Here is an 18,803-nt window from a genome sequence, read left to right as displayed (position 1 = left end):
AGCTTATACCACGAAGATTCTGTTTAAGGAATCTAAGAGATATGCGCCCGGCCTAAGGTAAAACGGAAGTGGTTGTCAGTCACGCGCGTTCATAGGTGAGAATGATGATGAGTGTCATGGATCATCACATTCATCAAGTTGAAGTGCAACGAATATCTTAGAATAGGAATAAAGAGAATTGAATAGAAACAGTAGTAATTGCATTAAAACTTGAGATACAGCAGAGCTCCACACCCTTAATCTATGGTGTGTAGAAACTCCACCGTTGAAAATACATAAGTGAAAGGTTCAGGCATGGCCAAATAGCCAGCCCCTCCAAAACGTGATCAATGGCCTCTTAAGATGAAGAATAAAATAAATCTGAGACCAAAGATGTCTAATACAATAGTAAACTATCCTATTTATACTAGACTAGCTACTAGGGTTTACATGAGTAAGTAATTGATGCATAAATCCACTTCCGGGGCCGACTTGGTGTATGTTTGGGCTGAGCTTGATCTATCCACGAGCTGAGGCTTCTCTTGGAGTTGAACGCCAAGTTATAACATGTTTTAGGCGTTCAACTCCGGGTCGTGACGTGTTTCTGGCGTTTGACTCCAGACAGCAACATGGAACTGGCGTTGAGCGCCAGTTTACATCGTCAATTCCCGAATAAAGTATGGACTATTATATATTTCCGGAAAGCTCTGGATGTCTATTTTCCAAAGCCATTGAGAGCGCGCCATTTGGAGTTCTGTATCTCCAGAAAATCCATTTCGAGTGCAGGGAGGTCAGATTCCAACAGCATCAACAGTCCTTTGTCAGCCTCCTATCAGAGTTTTGCTCAAGTCCCTCAATTTCAGCCAGAAATTACCTGAAATCACAGAAAAGCACACAAACTCATAATAAAGTCCAGAAATGTGAATTTAACATAAAAACTACTGAAAACATCCCTAAAAGTAGCTTGAACTTACTAAAAACTACGTAAAAACAATGCCAAAAAGCGTATAAATTATCCGCTCATCACAACACCAAACTTAAATTGTTGCTTGTCCCCAAGCAACTAAAAATCAAATAGGATAAAAAGAAGAGAATATACTAGAAATTCCAAAATATCAATGAATATTAATTCTAATTAGATGGCGGGACTTGTAGCTTTTTTCTTCTGAACAGTTTTGGCATCTCACTTTTTCCTTTGAAATTCAGAATGATTGGCTTCTCTAGGAACTTAGAATTTCGGATAGTGTTATTGACTTTCCTAGTTAAGTATGTTGATTCTTTGAACACAGCTACTTATGAGTCTTGGCCGTGGCCCTAAGCATTTTGTTTTCCAGTATTGCCACCGGATACATAAATGCCACAGACACATAACTGGGTGAACCTTTTCAGATTGTGACTCAGCTTTGCTAGAGTCCCCAGTTAGTGGTGTCCAGAGCTCTTAAGAACACTCTTTTGCTTTGGATCACGACTTTAACCACTCAGTCTCAAGCTTTTCACTTGGACCTGCATGATACAAGCACATGGTTAGGGACAGCTTAGTTTAGCCGCTTAGGCCTTGATTTTATTTCCTTGGGCCCTCCTATCCATTGATGCTCAAAGCCTTGGATCCTTTTTACCCTTGCCTTTTGGTTTTAAGGGCTATTGGCTTTTTCTGCTTGCTTTTTCTTTCTTTCTTTCTATTTTTTTTGCCACTTTTTTTTTCACAAGCTTTTGCTTTTTCTTGCTTCAAGAATCAATTTTCATGATTTTTCAGATTGTCAATAACATTTTTCTTTGTTCATCATTCTTTCAAGAGCCAACGATTTTAACATTCATAAACAACAAGATCAAAAATATGCACTGTTCAAGCATTCATTCAGAAAACAAAAAGTATTGTCACCACATCAATATAATTAAACTAAATTCAAGGATAATTTCAAAATTCATGTACTTCTTGTTCTTTTGATTTAGGAACATTTTTCATTTAAGAGAGGTGAAGGATTAATGGAATTATTCATAACTTTAAGACATAGTTACTAAACGCTAATGATCATGAGGTAGAGACACAAAACATAAATGAACACAACATAAAAACCGAAAAGCAGAAAGAAATAAGAACAAGGAATGAATCCATTTGGAGTTCTGTAGCTCCAGAAAATCCATTTCGAGTGCAGGGAGGTCAGATTCCAATAGCATTAGCAGTCCTTTGTCAGCCTCCTATCAGAGTTTTGCTCAAGTCCCTCAATTTCAGCCAGAAATTACCTGAAATCACAGAAAAACACACAAACTCATAGTAAAGTCCAGAAATGTGAATTTAACATAAAAACTAATGAAAACATCCCTAAAAGTAGAATTTAACACAAACTCATTGCAACTCCCCGGCAACGGTGCCATTTTGATGATTGGATTTTTGATGGTTTAGAATTTCACAAATGAATTCTCGTTGCAAGTATAGTTCCTAAACCAAACAATAATCTTCTCATACAAAAAGTTGTTTGTTACTAAAATAAACCCTTAAATTTATAAACCGAAGTATTGAACCTCAGGTCGTTCTCCCTAGGAATTATAATAAAGTGTCTTGTTATTGGTTATGAGTTGTTTTGGGGTTTTTAAGATTTTAGACAAGAAATATAAATGGCAAAAAAAAATAAACAAACTAACAACTAACAAAGCTCTTGGCAAGATATGAGAACTAGAAGTCCTATCCTAGTTATCCTCCTCAATTGTGACAACAAATTGTCCATTACTCCCACTTAGTTAACCTCTAACCATGGAGGAAAGTCAAGTAGATGAATCAATATGATTCCTCAAGTCCTAATCAACTCCTAAAGGAAAGACTAGTTTTAGAGGCATTCAAATCAATTAGCAACTTCTAATTATCAATCGACAAAGGAATTAGATAACTCAAGAGTCACTAATTACTCTACCTAGGCCAAGAGGAACAAAACCTACACTAAAATCCAACCAAGCATTTCATCAAACACTTGGAAGGCACAAAAGCAAAGCATAGTAAATTGATAACAAGAATAGAATCTACAACAATTATTGAAAGGAATTAACAACAACAATCAAAAGAAACACAATTATTATGAATTACCTTGAATTGAATTGAAAGAAAATGGAAGGAACAAAAGTAGATTTACAACAAAATACAAGAACAACATAAAAGAGATTACAACAAAAGAATGGAAGAAGAATGAATGTAACTACAAGGAATTGAGAAGATAGAAGTAGAAGAAGATGAATTAAAATCTAGATCTAAGAACTAAACCTAATCCTAATCCTAATCCTAGAGAGAAGTGAGAGCTTCTCTCTCTAGAAACTACTTCTAACTAATCCTAATGTGTAAGAATGAATGGAATCCCCCTTTGCTCTTCATTTCTTGGCTTTAAATAGCATTTCTGGCGCCAAAGTTGGTTGAGATTGGGCCCCACAACCCTTGAGAGTTCGTTGGGTGCGTTTTCATTAAAAAAATCATAAACCGGCACCAACGCGTACACGCACAGCCCGTGTACGCGTCCATGGGGTGATTCGCAGGTTGCGCGCAAGCGCCAAGTGTGCGCGCGCGTCCATGGGTGAGTTCAGCTTCTTTGACTTTCCATGATTTCTCCACTTTGCATGCTTTCCTCTTCACTCCTTTGATCCATTCCTAGCCTTTTCAACCTGAAATCACTAACAAACACATCAAGGCATCTAGTGGAATCAAATGGAGATTAAAATTGTCAAGTTAAAGGCCTAAAAAGCATGCTTTCACATCTAAGCACAAATAAGGAGACAATCACAAAATCATGCTAATTCATTGAATAAATGTGGGTAAAAGGTAATAAAATCTCCTAAAATTAATACAAGATAAACCCTAAAAAATGGGATTTATCAAAAGCACCAAAGAAAAAAAAATTGCTGTGTTCAAGGATTAAAATTAAGTTACAAAAGATCAGAGAATTCATAATATTATCTGGATTCTAATTCCGAATGACAGTGACATCCTTCTGATTCAAAGGAGAGTGAGATGCCAAAACTATTCAGGATTGTAGTTGTAAACCCCACTATAAGAAGAGACATAAGCTTAATCGAATTCACATTCTCATGCAAATTAACATCCTAAGCCTATGTTAGTTGTGGTTGCTTGAGGACAAGCAACAATTCAAGTTTGGTGTTGTGATGTGTGAGCATCTTTCCTATCTTTTCCTAGTGAATTTGCATCTAATTTGTTGAGTTTAATAAAGAATTAATTATCTTTTAGCCAATATGGATGCTACTTTGAGTCTTTTGCAATTTTGTTTATTTTAGGTAGCATTCGGCTGGATTTGATGGAGTTTCTGCAGCACAAGAACAAAAGGAGATGGCAGCGAGGAGCGACGCGTACACGTGACTGACGCGTGCGCGTGATTTGGAGCTTTCCATGGCGACGCGTGTGCGTGATTGACGCGTACGCGTGATTTGAAGATTTGCTCAGCGACGCGTATGCGTGACTGACGCATCCGCGTGACTTGCGAAAAAGACCATCGACGTGTACGTGTGACATGCGCCACGTGCAAAAAACGCAGAAAAAACGTTGATGGCGATTTTTGGGCTATTTTGACCCAGTTTTCAGCCCAGAAAACACAGATTAGAAACTGCAAAATGGACAAAACATGTGGTCTCCACCCATCAACTGAAGACCTGCTGATTATTCTGATTTAAATTCAAATCTTATTTTTAGGAAAAGATATTATTTTTTATTTTAGATAATTAGATTTTAAATTTATTAGGATTAGTTATAAAAAGGGATTCCATTAGTTAACTTGGAGGCCATCAGATTGAAACTCTGTACATTTTATTAGAATCCTTATTTTCTTCTCTGAACCATGAGCAACTAATCCTCCATTGTTAAGGTTAGGAGCTCTGTCTATTTGTATGGATTAATTTTATTGCTTTTTCTATTTTAATTCATGTATGGATTTATAATTTAAGAATTGTTTTCGCTCTTCATCTTATGAATTTGGGTGGAACTGAAGTATGACCTTCTTTCTATTTGAGTTCTTGTATAACTTGGAAAAGCTCTTTACTTGAACAATAGCTTGAAAACATATTCTCCTAAATTTTAATTATCTGGATTTAACAGGATACGTAACATATAATCCTCTTATTTTTGGGTAATTAGAATTTTTGTGGCATATAAACTAGAATTTGAACTTCACCCTCTAATTGGAATTAATTGATAAAGGCATTGGCAGTCGATGAATTTTAGAGGAGACTAGACAGGTCTAAGGAATTAGGGTCTAATCATATATAGTTTGCCATAAATTAAATCCTACATGATTAAAATAGTTAGTAAGAAAAGTTAATCCGAAAAAATAGATAACTCTGAAACCTTAACTATTTTCTCCATATTTTATTTTCAACTTATTTACTTGCATGCGTGCCTTCTGATATTTTCAATTTAAACCTTTTTAATATCTCAAAACCCTTTTCTGCTTGCCTAACTAAGCCAATCACTCAATCATTGTTGCTTGATGCATCAATCCTCGTGGGATCGACCCTCACTCACCTGAGGTATTACTTGGTATGACCCGGTGCACTTGCTGGTTAGTTGTGGGTTATAAAATACCACACCATTGCACAGACAAATAATACAGGCAAGCAAAACACAAATAGGATGCAGTTACAGCAGGTAAAGCAGATAGCAAGTAGACATAGTAATTCAAATAGACAAACTCAAGTAATGAAAACTCAAACAAAACCAACAAATGCACATGATAAATGCCTTCTCTATGGCTGATGATATCATCTGTCGGTTAGATAACCAAACCCGACATGTCCTGGTAGCAAACCTTGGACAAAAACACCCGTCGTGGAGCAAGCAAGATTGAGCCACAACCCCCTTACTACTACCTGCTAACCCAGAGCAAGTGAAGTAACCACAACTGCTACTACTACCCAAGCGGGTGTTTCAAGCTCAACTTGGAGTAAGTGAAATAATCCACTACTACTGCTACTATCCAGGTATCACAATCACTTACCTAGAGCAAGTGGGATGAGCCACAATCCATACTATTGCCCAGGTATCTCAATCACTGACCCGGAGCAAGTGGAACGAATCAGAATTCTTACTACTACCCAGGTATCTCATTCAAGAATTCATTCAATCTCAAATCAATAATTCATCATAATTTATCAATATTTCATCATCCTCAATCATGTCGTATTCATCATTCTCAATATTTCATCACAACACTTAGCATTTCTACACTTCTCAACTTACATTATCACTTCACACCATGTTTAACTTCTTTTAAGGTCCTCAATCTAAGTTTTTTCTTCACAACATTTCTCTATTGGTCCCATCTCCTTTCTTATATTTAAAAACTTGGTATTAGGTCCTAGAAGGTAGTTATATAGGTTTGAATAGTTAGAGGATTGATTTAGAAGGTAGTTATATAGGTCCCAACACATCCTCTACCAATCCATAAGCTTGTCTTACTGACTTGTCTGCCATTTGTAATGAGAATAAGGCAGGCTGTACCTCAATGATCCCCAGCTTCTCCATTACAGAGAGTGGCATAAGATTTATGCTTGACCCCAGGTCACACAGAGCCTTTTCAAAGGTCATGGTGCCTATGGTACAGGGTATTAAGAATTTGCCATGATCTTGTTTCTTTTGAGGTAAAGTTTGCTGAACCCATGTATCTAGTTCACCAATGAGCAAGGGAGGTTCACCTTCCCAAGTCTCATTACCAAACAATTTGGCATTCAGCTTCATGATAGCTCCTAGATATTGAGCAACTTGCTCTCCAGTTACATCTTCATCCTCTTCAGAGGAAGAATAGTCTTCAGAGCTCATGAATGGCAGAAGGAGGTTTAATGGAATCTCTATGGTCTCTATATGAGCCTCAGATTCCTTTGGGTCCTCAATAGGAAACTCTTTCTTGGTTGGGAGACGTCCCATGAGGTCTTCCTCATTGGGACTCACGTCCTCCCCTTCCTCATTGCATTCGGCCATATTGACTATATCAATGGCCTTGCATTCTCTCTTTGGATTCTCTTCTGTATTGCTTGGGAGAGTATTAAGAGGAGTTTCAGTGATTTTCTTACTCAGCTGACCCACCTGTGCCTCCAAATTTCTGATGGAGGACCTTGTTTCATTTATGAAACTTAAAGTGGCCTTAGACAGATCAGAGACTAAATTTGCTAAGTTAGAGGTGCTCTGTTCAGAATTCTCTGTCTGTTGCTGAGAAGATGATGGATAAGGCTTGATATTGCTGAGCCTATTTCTTCCACCATTATTAAAGCCTTGTTGAAACTTTTGTTGATCCTTCCATGAGAAATTTGGATGATTTCTCCATGATGAATTATAGGTGTTTCCATAAGGTTCACCCATATAATTTACCTCTGCTATTGCAGGGTTCTTAGGATCATAAGCTTCTTCTTCAGAAGATGCCTCTTTAGTAATGTTGAATGCATTTTGCCATCCATTCAGACTTTGAGAAATCATGTTGACTTGCTGAGTCAACATTTTGTTCTGAGCCAATATGGCATTCAGAGCATCAATTTCAAGAACTCCCTTCCTTTGAGGCGTCCCATTATTCACGGAATTCCTCTCAAAAGTGTACATGAACTGGTTATTTGCAACCATGTCAATAAGTTCTTGAGCTTCTGCAGGCGTTTTCTTTAGGTGAATGGATCCACCTGCAGAATGGTCTAGTGACATCTTAGAGAACTCAGATAGACCATAATAGAATATATCTATCATGGTCCATTCTGAAAACATGTCAGAAGGACATCTTTTAGTCATCTGCTTGTATCTTTCCCAAGCTTCATAGAGGGATTCACCATCTTTTTGTTTGAAGGTCTAAACATCCACCCTAAGCTTGCTCAGCTTTTGAGGAGGAAAGAATTTAGCAAAGAAGGCCGTGACCAGCTTATCCCAAGAGTCCAGGCTATCCTTAGGTTGTGAATCTAACCATGTTCTAGCTTTGTCTCTTACAGCAAAAGGGAAAAGTATGAGCCTGTAGACTTCAGGATCTACTCCATTCGTCTTTACAGTCTCGCAAATCTGCAAGAACTCAGTTAAAAACTGATAGGAATCTTCTGATGAAAGTCCATGAAACTTGCAGTTTTGTTGCATTAGAGCAACTAGTTGAGGTTTCAGCTCAAAATTGTTTGCCCCAATGGTAGGGATTGATATGCTTCTTCCATCAAACTTGAAAGTAGGTGTAGTATAATCACCAAGCATCCTCCTTGCATTATTGTTGTTGGGTTCGGCTACCATCTCCTTTTCTTGTTCAAAAATTTCACCAAGGTTGTCTCTGGATTGTTGTAATTTAGCTTCTCTTGGTTTCCTCTTCAGAGTCCTTTCAGGTTCTGGATCAGCTTCAATAAGAATGTCTTTTTCCTTATTCCTGCTCATATGAAAGAGAAGAGAACAGAAAAAGAAGAGGAATCATCTATGTCACAGTAAAGAGGTTCCTTATTATTAGTAGAAGAAGAAGAGAATAAAGAAAGGAGAATCCAAACAGAAGGGTGAGGATAGGGGTAGTGATTTGAGATGAAGAAAGGTGAAGAAAAGTGTTAGTAAATGAATAAATAAATAGAATAATATGAGAGAGGGAGAAATTTTCGAAATTAAATTTTGAAAAGGGGTTAAATGATTTTCGAAAATAAAGATAAGAAATAAAATTTAAATTTAAATTTAAAACAATTAATTAATTAAAAAAATAATTTTTGAAAAAGAGGGAGGTATTTTCGAAAATTAGAGAGAGAAAAGTTGTTAGGTGGTTTTGAAAAAGATAAGAAACAAACAAAAAGTCAAATAGTTAGTTGAAAAAGATTTGAAAATCAAATTTGAAAAGATAAGAAGATAAGAAGTTAGAAAAGATATTTTAAAATCAAATTTTTGAAAAAGATAAAATTTTGAAAAAGATATGATATAAAAGATAAGATAAGATAGATTTAATTTTTAAAATTAAAATTAATTACTTGACTAACAAGAAACTAAAAGATATGATTCTAGAATTTAAAGATTGAACCTTTCTTAACAAGAAAATAACAAACTTCAAATTTTTGAACCAATCATATTAATTGTTAGCATAATTTTCGAAAATAAAGATAAAATTAAGAAAAATATTTTTGAAAAATATTTTTAAATTTTCGAAAATTAAATAAAAAATGAAAAAGATTTGATTTTTAAAAAAGTTTTAATAAGATAAACTTTTTAAATTTGAAAATTTGATTTGACTTGTAAGAAATAACTAATTTTAAAACTTTTTGACTAAGTCAACCAAAATTTTTGAAATTTTGAAAGAAAAAAAGGAAAAGATATTTTATTTTGATTTTTTTTTTAATTTTTAAAGAAGAGAGAGAAAAACACAAATATGACCCAAAACATAAAAATTTTGGATCAAAACACGTAATGCATGCAAGAACACTATAAATGTCAAGATGAACACCAAGAACACCTTGAAGATCATGATGAACATCAAGAACATATTTTTGAAAAAATTTTTATGCAAAGAAAACATGCAAGACACCAAACTTAGAAATCTTTAATGCTTAGACAATATGAATGCAAAGATGCACATGAAAAACAATAAAAGAGACAAAACAAGAAAATATCAAGATCAAACAAGAAGACTTACCAAGAACAACTTGAAGATCATGAAGAACAGCATGAATGCATGAATTTTTCGAAAAAAAAAATGCAAGAACAATATGAATATGCAATTGACACCAAACTTAAAAATTGACTCAAGACTCAAACAAGAAACATAATATATTTTTGGATTTTATGATTTTATTAATTTTTTGGATTTTCTTTTAATAATAATTTTTTTTTCGAAAAACATATAGGAAAAATAAAATAAGAAATTCAAAATTTTTAATAAGAATTCCAGGAATCTTTCAATATTAGCCTAAAGCTCCAATCCAAGGGTTGGGCATGGCTTAATAGCCAGCCAGCTTTAGAAGATATAAATCAGGCATTCAACAGCTGATATTTCATCCAACTCTATATACATACCCTTTTATGTTAACAAATGGAAGTCTCAATCCAATTGAGTTAGACATGGCTTTACAGCCAGCCAAGCTTCAACATGCTTCATGAAACACTAGAATTCATTCTTAAAAATTTTGAATAATTTTTCGAAAACAAAGAAAAAATTTTGAAAAATATTTTTGAAATCTTTTTGAAAAGAAAAATAAAAAGAAAATTACCTAAGCTGAGCAACAAGACGAACCGTCAGTTGTCCATACTCGAACAATCCCCGACAACGGCACCAAAAACTTGGTGCACGAAATTGTGATCATCAACAATGGCTCCAATAACTTGGTAGCGCTCTCAAACGTGAATCACACTTAGTCACAACTCCGCACAACTAACCAGCAAGTACACTGGGTCGTCCAAGTAATACCTTACATGAGTAAGGGTCGATCCCACGGAGATTGTTGGTATGAAGCAAGCTATGGTCATCTTGTAAATCTCAGTTAGGCGGATAATAAATGTTATGGAGTTTTCGAATAGTAAATAAATAAAACAGAAAATAAAGATAGAGTTACTCATGTAATTCAATGGTGGGAATTTCAGATAAGTGCATGGAAGTGCTGTGTTCCTTCTGAATCTCTGCTTTCCTACTGCTTTCATCCAATCCTTCTTACTCCTTTCCATGGCAAGCTGTATGTAGGGCATCACCGTTGTCAATGGCTACATCCCATCCTCTCAGTGAAAATGGTCCAACTGCTCTGTCACAGCACGGCTAATCATCTGTCGATTCTCGATCATGTTGGAATAGAATCCCTTGATTCTTTTGCGTTTGTCATCACGCCCAACAATCGCGAGTTTGAAGCTCGTCACAGTCATTCAATCCCAGAATCCTACTCGGAATACAACAGACAAGGTTAGACTTTCCGGATTTCCATGAATGCCGCCATCAATTCTAGCTTATACCACAAAGATTCTGATTAAGGAATCCAAGAGATAAGCGCCCAGTCTAAGGTAGAACGGAAGTGGTTGTCAGTCACGCGTTCATAGGTGAGAATGATGATGAGTGTCACGGATCATCACATTCATCATGTTGAAATGCAACGAATATCTTAGAATAAGAACAAGCGGAATTGAATAGAAAATAGTAGTAATTGCATTGAAACTTGAGGTACAGCAGAGCTCCACACCCTTAATCTATGGTATGTAGAGACTCCACCGTTAAAAATACATAGGTGATGAAGGTCCAGGCATGGCCGAATGGCCAGCCCCCATGAAAGACCGAATGGTCAAAAGAACTAGATAGTCCAAGACGTCTAATACACTAGTAAAAAGTTCTATTTATACTAAACTAGCTACTAGGGTTTACAAAAGTAAGTAATTGATGCATAAATCCACTTCTGGGGCCCATTTGGTGTGTGCTTGGGCTGAGCTTGATCTTTACATGAGCTGAGACTTATCTTGGAGTTGAACACCATGTTGTAACGTGTTTTTGGCGTTCAACTCTAGTTCGTGACGTGTTTCTGGCGTTTGACTCCAAAATGCAGCATGGAACTGGCGTTGAGCGCCAGTTTACGTCGTCTAATCACGAATAAAGTATGGACTATTATATATTGTTAGAAAGCTCTAGATATCTACTTTCCAACGCCATTAAGAGCGCGCCATTTAGAGTTCTGTAGCTCCAGAAAATCCATTTCGAGTGCAGGGAGGTCAGAATCCAACAGCATCAGCAGTCCTTTGTCAGTCTTTTATCAGAGTTTTGCTCAGGTCCCTCAATTTCAGCCAGAAAATACCTGAAATCATAGAAAAATACACAAACTCATAGTAAAGTCCAGAAATGTGAATTTAGCATAAAAACTAATGAAAACATCCCTAAAAGTAACTATATCCTATTAAAAACTACCTAAAAACAATGCCAAAAAGCGTATAAATTATCCGCTCATCAAGGCACAAAAGTGAAGCATATAAAAGGAGAAGTCTAAGCATATATATACATATAAATAACAAAAAAGCCAAAATCCTACTTCGCTGCAATCGAAACTCCAGACGCCTAGCAAGGTGTGCTTCTCTACCTGCATTTGAAAAAGACAACATATGTATGGGATGAGAACCGGAGGTATTCAGTATGGTAATGGAGCTTACATAAATAATATATAAGGTCCCAAGAAAAGTAGATGCAATCTTAGAACTCCAACACTCAGTTTTATAACTTAAAGTTATAAATTAAGCTAGAATTTTGGTATATAACCTAAGATTTCCAAATTATAATTCAAACTCTAACTTAACCCTTAAATTCCTGCTTCCTCCAACCCTCCAAACTCCGATGGAACTGCCCTCGTCACGCCTCCGCTAGACAAGAGGCTTCTCAATTGCACACATAAACAATACAAGAAAGAAAAACACAAATAGGATGGAGTTACAGTAGATAAAGCAGATAGCAAGTAGACATAGTAATTCAAATAGGCAAACTCAAGTAATGCAAACTCAAACAAAATAAACAAATGCATATGATGAAGCCTTATGGCTGATGATATCATCTGTCGGTTATATGACCAAACCCGACATGTCTTAGTAGCTAACCTTGGACAAAAATACCTATCGCAGAGCAAGCGAGACTGAGCCACAACCCCTTACTACTACCCGCTTAACCCAGAGCAAGTGGAGTAATCACTAGTGTTGCTACTACCTAGGCAAGTGTTTACAAGCTCAACCTAGAGTAAGTGGAATAATTCATTACTGCTGCTACTACTCAGGTGTCACAATCACTGACCTGGAGCAAGCAAAATGAGCCACGATCTTTTCTACTGCCCAGGTATCTCAATCACTGACCCAGAGCAAGTGGAATGAATCACAATTCTTGCTACTGCCCAGGTATCTCAATCACTGACCTGGAGCAAGCAAAACGAAGCACAATTCTTACTACTGCCCAAATATCTCATTCAAGAATTCATTCAATCTCAAATCAATCACTAATCATAATTCATCAACATTTCATCATCGTTAATCATGTCGTATTCATCATTCTCAACATTTCATCACAAAAGTCAACATTTCTATACTTCTCAACTTACATTATCACTTCATACCATGTTTAACTTCTTTTAAGGTCCTCAATCCAAGTTCTTCTTCTTCACAACCTTTCTCTATAGGTCACATCTCCTTTCTTATATTTAAAAACTAGGTATTAGGTCCTAGAAAGTAGTTATAGAGGTTTGAAAAGTTAGAGGATTAACTTAGCACTCAAAAACCTCATTTTTGGCTAAAATAGGGGGCTCGTGTCGCGTGCGTACGCGAGCTTTCAGAAATTGGATTCCTAATCATAAATGATTTACAAGAGTTAATGGTTCATCACCTTATCGACAGAAATTTGGGACAAAATCTGGCAAGTCCACAAGATTAATTTGATTCTAAACACTAAAATTTAACAAAATTTTAACATATTTACTTAAAGTTTTCAAAATTGGAGAAGGAAAAACTAGGTGTGAAATTGATATTTTCTTACCAAATTGTTCAGTGGGCTTTGTAGAGAATTCCGAATTGATTGCGTGACTACTGATGGCTCGTCAATCGGAACTCCGAATTAAAAGATACAAGGATTTGAATCAAGAACCAAGGATTTGCACATTTTCTTTGTTCTTTCCCCTCGTTTCCTTGCCCAATGTCTTTTCATTATGAGAAGGAAGAAATGGCTGAAGCCATTAAGTAGGGATGAGTTTGGGTTAGGCCTGAGGTTCGGTTCGGATTTAGTTCTAATCGGTTCAGCTTGTTCGATTCAATTTTAAATTAAATTCTTTAAAATTAATTTTAAAATTCATATTTTAATTAATTTTTACTCTTCTAACTTATTAAATTTAACTTCCTAATTTTTTTGAATAAAAATTAATTTATTAATTACCCGAGATTTATACAAACAACTGCCTCTTTTTTATTCTTTTACGGGACTTGCCTCTGCTTTATGTCCGCAATGTGGACAATAGAGTTAAAGACAATAGATGCACATATATAGTAAGGGTTGAAGATAAGCACCTGCAACTTGAACTCTTGAAGAATAAAGAACGTTTTAAAGAAAAAGAGAAAGAGATACAACGGTGTAGAAGAATGAGAAGGAAATTATTGATTATTAAGACAATTTTTATTTTATTCTTAGTTATTGATTAGACCTACAGTTGTGGTATTTTGTTTAATAGTTATTCCCTTTAATTTTATTTTATTCTTAGTTATTGGGTTAGATCTACAGTAATGGTATTTTGTTTAATAGTTATTCCCTTTAATTTATAGGGCAAAAAAAAAAAAATTTACAGAATGCAGATATCCACACTCAGTCATTTTGGTGGATTGACGTATATCTCATCCTAAAGGGTGGAGTTTGACATCACTTCAGACGCGTTATACCTCGACAAGAATTAGCCCAAGAAGATTTTATATATTATTTTATTATATTTTTATTATTTCAATTGAATTAGAGTTGAACCGATTAAACTTCTAAATTTAATAACTAAAACGATTTGATAACCCGTTTCATTTTGATTTTCATAACCTTAATATTTAGGATTCTTGACCCTGCGTCAGTCTAAAATTGTATTAACTCCAATTTCTCACTTGACAACACCACATTCTAATCACTTCCCTTGTATGGGAGCAGAAATGCAGAATGAGGCATCAAAGTATCAAAAATATATATCAAACTCAACTTTGAAGAAGAAAATACACTTTCGTTGGAGGAGTAACACAATTTTTTTCTTTTTTGTTATTTAAACAAAGTACAAGTTCAATTGAAATGGATAAGGCTTTAAGAATAACAACATGTGAGCAAATATCACCATCAAATGAACAAGAGAATATTGTCCGAGACTTCTCAAAAAGATGAGAACTCAATATTGGAGCTACATTTTCCATGTGGAAAAACAGGGCAGTCAATGAAGCTTGAAGCATCAGTGTCCACACACAAGTAAACTTGGTAAAGCTGGCTGTTACCGGATGAGTCTGAATTGCACTCAATGAATGGAGTGAACCCAATTGAATCACTTATTGCATTCTTAATGCTGCTCAAACTGTAGAATCCCCATCTGGATTTATACCTGTATCTCACCAATTCATGTTTCTCAGTAATTTGGTTAACTTAAATAATTTCTATTAAATTACCAAAAAGTTCAAAAAGTACCTAGGAATTTAACCTGCTTGTGATGCACTCAAATACTCTCAGGTGAGAAAAATAAGTTGTATCTACTCTACTTTAGATTGATGCAGTTTATCTCAAGTTAAATTACAGTAAGCTTCCTTGTGATCAAGGCATTTTATTTATAAAAGGTACATGCCAATCCTTTTTAGATTTAAGTTACTATTATGAAATATCAAAAGTGCATTGAACTGCCTTTTTTTTCACGAAATATTAGAATATTTAATAAAATTTCAAAGTAACTTTTTTTTATAAGATCTCTTCTCTAGGTACCTGAGAATTTCCATGTTATAAACATGGCACTGACTTTTTCCTTAAGCAGGTTAGTAACAATTATTTCCACGGTAGAAATTTGTGTATAGAGTGAATGATAAGATAAGTATCTAAATAGGACACCAAAATTCTTAGGTGTGAAAAATATTTATGCTGTCTGAATGTGATTTACTAGTTTGTATAAGGATATATAGGATATAACTCTATACTAATTTATATTTTTTGGATTGTGAATGATGTACCTGCACTGGTAAGAGCTTGAAGGAGGTTGGCTTTTTGTTTAAGGTTAAGAGCTGCTTCAAAATAGTCATGTTGGTTAAGTAGTGACTCTGAGCAAGTTCCATGTTTGTCCCATTCATGGGACCAGAATTGTATTCCATTCCCGCTTGGGCACGCCAGTGTGGGCCATTCCTTTTGCATGGTGCTTATCAAATTTGATACCTGAATGTAGATTAGTGGTAAATTCATTATTAATCTTTATTAATAAGACAATAGTTGAGGATTTAAAAGAACTGCATCCAAGGATTACTCATCTTATCAGAAAAGACATAGCTTTTAGAATTAAAATATAATGAGTTTATAATATATCCGTTATTTTATCATTATTTTTATGTGTTCTCTCTTGATGGATATAATAAAAAAACGAGAGAAAGCGTTTGTCTTGTGAGTGAACAGAAAGGCAAAAGGCAAATACAAGTTTATGATTTATAAATTGGGTTATTTATGTTGAAATGGTCTGGAGAAGAAAAAGTAGAAAAAAAAAAATCATAAAACTTTATCCAGATATGTGTTTCGTAAATAGGAATGCAATGAATATTACCTTAGAAAATAACATCTGTATTCTTAAATGTGTTTCGGTGATTATTGGTTTGGTAAATTGATGAGCTTGGAATTTTATGAGAATGTTGTATGATCATCAATAAAAATGACAACACTAGAGTTCAGAGAGTATATAGAATCAAACAAAAACAATTACATTACCTGAGATTGCTGAAAGGGGTTGCTAGAATCACAGTTAGATGGGTATGAACCATCGTTGTAATTTGGCCAAAGACCATGAATCCCAAAATCTGCATCAGGCTTCCCACTTGTTGGGTAGCAACAGCTCTGCTGTGTGTCGCAGTATGATCCTGGCCACTACAATTGCAAAATCCCAAAAATGTAACAACTTCAATAATGTAAGTCCCACACATCATCGTAAGTAACACAATTTTTCCCTTTACTAAAATATTGTTTTGAGCCTCAAAACATAATATAATATGACACAAATTCAATCCATGACATGTTATATTACCTGCTGAACAAAGTAGAAGAAATCAAAATCCTGTGATGCACATAGAACTAACGTCAAACACTGTAACATCACCACAAGTTTAATCAAAATAGACTCTTTAAACTCCATTGTGGCCTCAATTATTATATTGTTTATACGTATCACAAAGAATCAAATGAAATTGGGGATAGAGAAGGTGGTTTTGATTTTTGAAGTTGATTATCTGGGTAGAACTATAACCGTGGAGTGGGTTTTAAAGGGGAAATGCAAAGCATGAATTTATAGGCAGAAAAAAGCAAGTTAAATTACTAGTGTTAGTGAGACTAACAAGGAAGAGTATCTGAGCAGTATATGCTGATCCTTCTAATCAGCCTATGAATTATGATTTGGTTTACGTGTGAAACTGCAGCACATTATTTTTCACATGTCGGCACCTTTTTTTATTATTATTCTATTTTATATATTTTTGTTTGGAGATGACTTAAATAAAAATGTCTATTTCATCTTTTGCTAAAGATATATATTTTCATATTGTATTTTAATTGGTTTCTGTATAATTTATTCCGTATTACTCATCACGTATTATTAAATTCCTTAAAAAATTTCTTTCCAAAAGCAATAAAAAAACATTTAAATTAGATTAAAACTAAAAAGAAAATAAATTAACTATTAAATTTTTTTCTAAAATCATTTATATAAAAAAACAAGTTTAATCACCCGTGCCATACACGTGATAAGATTGAAATTATAATTTTAAGTTGTTATGTTAAATTTCATTTTAATTATAATAATTTAATTAATAAAAAATAACTTGTATGCGTTGTTTTTCTTTTCTTAATATAGTGTTAATTGTATTAACTATAAAATAGTTATTTAATCTACTTTTTTCAATAAATCAGGCATATATACTCAATATGACCATAAATAATCTAGTAATACTTAAATCTACTAACAAAGTTTTATATGTTGGTTTACTGTGAAGAAGAAAATATCAAAATCAGCTCAAAATGAATAACAAATTAATAGAGAATCCTAATGCAGAAAATTTTGTAATAAACAATAAATAATTTAAACCTATTGAATAACAATTCAATGTTATCCTTTGATACCTGCAAAATATATACATGAAACAACACTGTATCAATGTTTGTATATAAAATTATATGATTAACGTAATTATAAAATTGTTTGTCAAGAGAATAAAATTATACGAATTTTTATGATAATTATAATATTCTCAAACTATTAATGTACAATAAGAATTCATCTATTAGTTCCTAGAATTTCTAAATTTTTTTAAGTGATAGTAATAAATTTTACTAAATAAATAGATTTAGTAAGATATTTTGTTATTACCTTTTTATTATATGCTCTCAAAAACTTCTCTATATACTACATTCATCGTGCAATTATCTTCCAAGTGTCCATGATCTTGCAACAGCACTCGCAGACCATCTTTACTCGTTACCCTTAATAACGCAACATACAATTGACCATGGGTGAAAACTGGCCTTGGAAGGTAAATTTTAACTTTCGATAGAGTTTGTCCCTGTGACTTATTTATTGTCATTGCAAATGACATGATAATTGGGAATCGTTTTCTTTGAAGCCTGACGGCAATAAATGAAACAACATAATAATAACAATAATAATAATAATAATAATAATAATAATAATAATATAAATTAACTAGACACTAAATAAGTTAGCTTTTTCATTTGTTTGTCTCAATATATCAGCATGATCGAGAAAATTGAAATGATTATTAGGAATGTTACGATCATCGATCGTATTTACTATACATGACTCCTTCTTAAAGGCTATTCTACACACATGTGTAGTCGGAAGATAAATTCCGCTTGATTTCCCAATCAAAAAATTTGAGAAGACATAAACTTTCCCCTCGATCAGATCATTCTCAAACATCTTTGCCAAATAATTTTTCACTGAACAATGGATTTTATCTCACTGTAAAACAAATTAAAAACGAAGACTATTAGCACTTACAACTCTATTAAATCGCAATGTGGTTGATTCCTCCAAGAGTTTACTCATGAAATAAAGTTAAAATGTGAACAGTAAATATATATAAACTGGACCTAGCATCACTCGAAGAAATCATGTAGAATAATCAACCTACCTTATCATCCATGAGAACCATTTCTAGA

The 18,803-nt window shown here is 34.2% G+C and overlaps 1 non-coding gene and 1 pseudogene across 1 annotated transcript; one reads left to right on the top strand and one right to left on the bottom strand.

Annotated features, from left to right (window-relative positions):
* Positions 1-7,706: 7,706 nt before the first annotated feature.
* Positions 7,707-7,810, top strand: LOC112804800 (small nucleolar RNA R71). The gene has a single exon (XR_003203418.1). It is a non-coding gene; the product is annotated as a small nucleolar RNA R71 (small nucleolar RNA).
* Positions 7,811-14,628: 6,818 nt separating this feature from the next.
* Positions 14,629-16,986, bottom strand: LOC112801620 (ribonuclease 1-like; annotated as a pseudogene).
* Between the last annotated feature and the right edge of the window lie 1,817 nt (positions 16,987-18,803).

Source organism: Arachis hypogaea, chromosome 5, assembly GCF_003086295.3.
Source record: "Arachis hypogaea cultivar Tifrunner chromosome 5, arahy.Tifrunner.gnm2.J5K5, whole genome shotgun sequence".
Classification (NCBI taxonomy): Eukaryota; Viridiplantae; Streptophyta; class Magnoliopsida; order Fabales; family Fabaceae; genus Arachis; species Arachis hypogaea.
The sequence above is the reverse complement of the archived record's forward strand: the minus strand, read 5'-3'. Positions and strand labels throughout refer to the sequence as shown.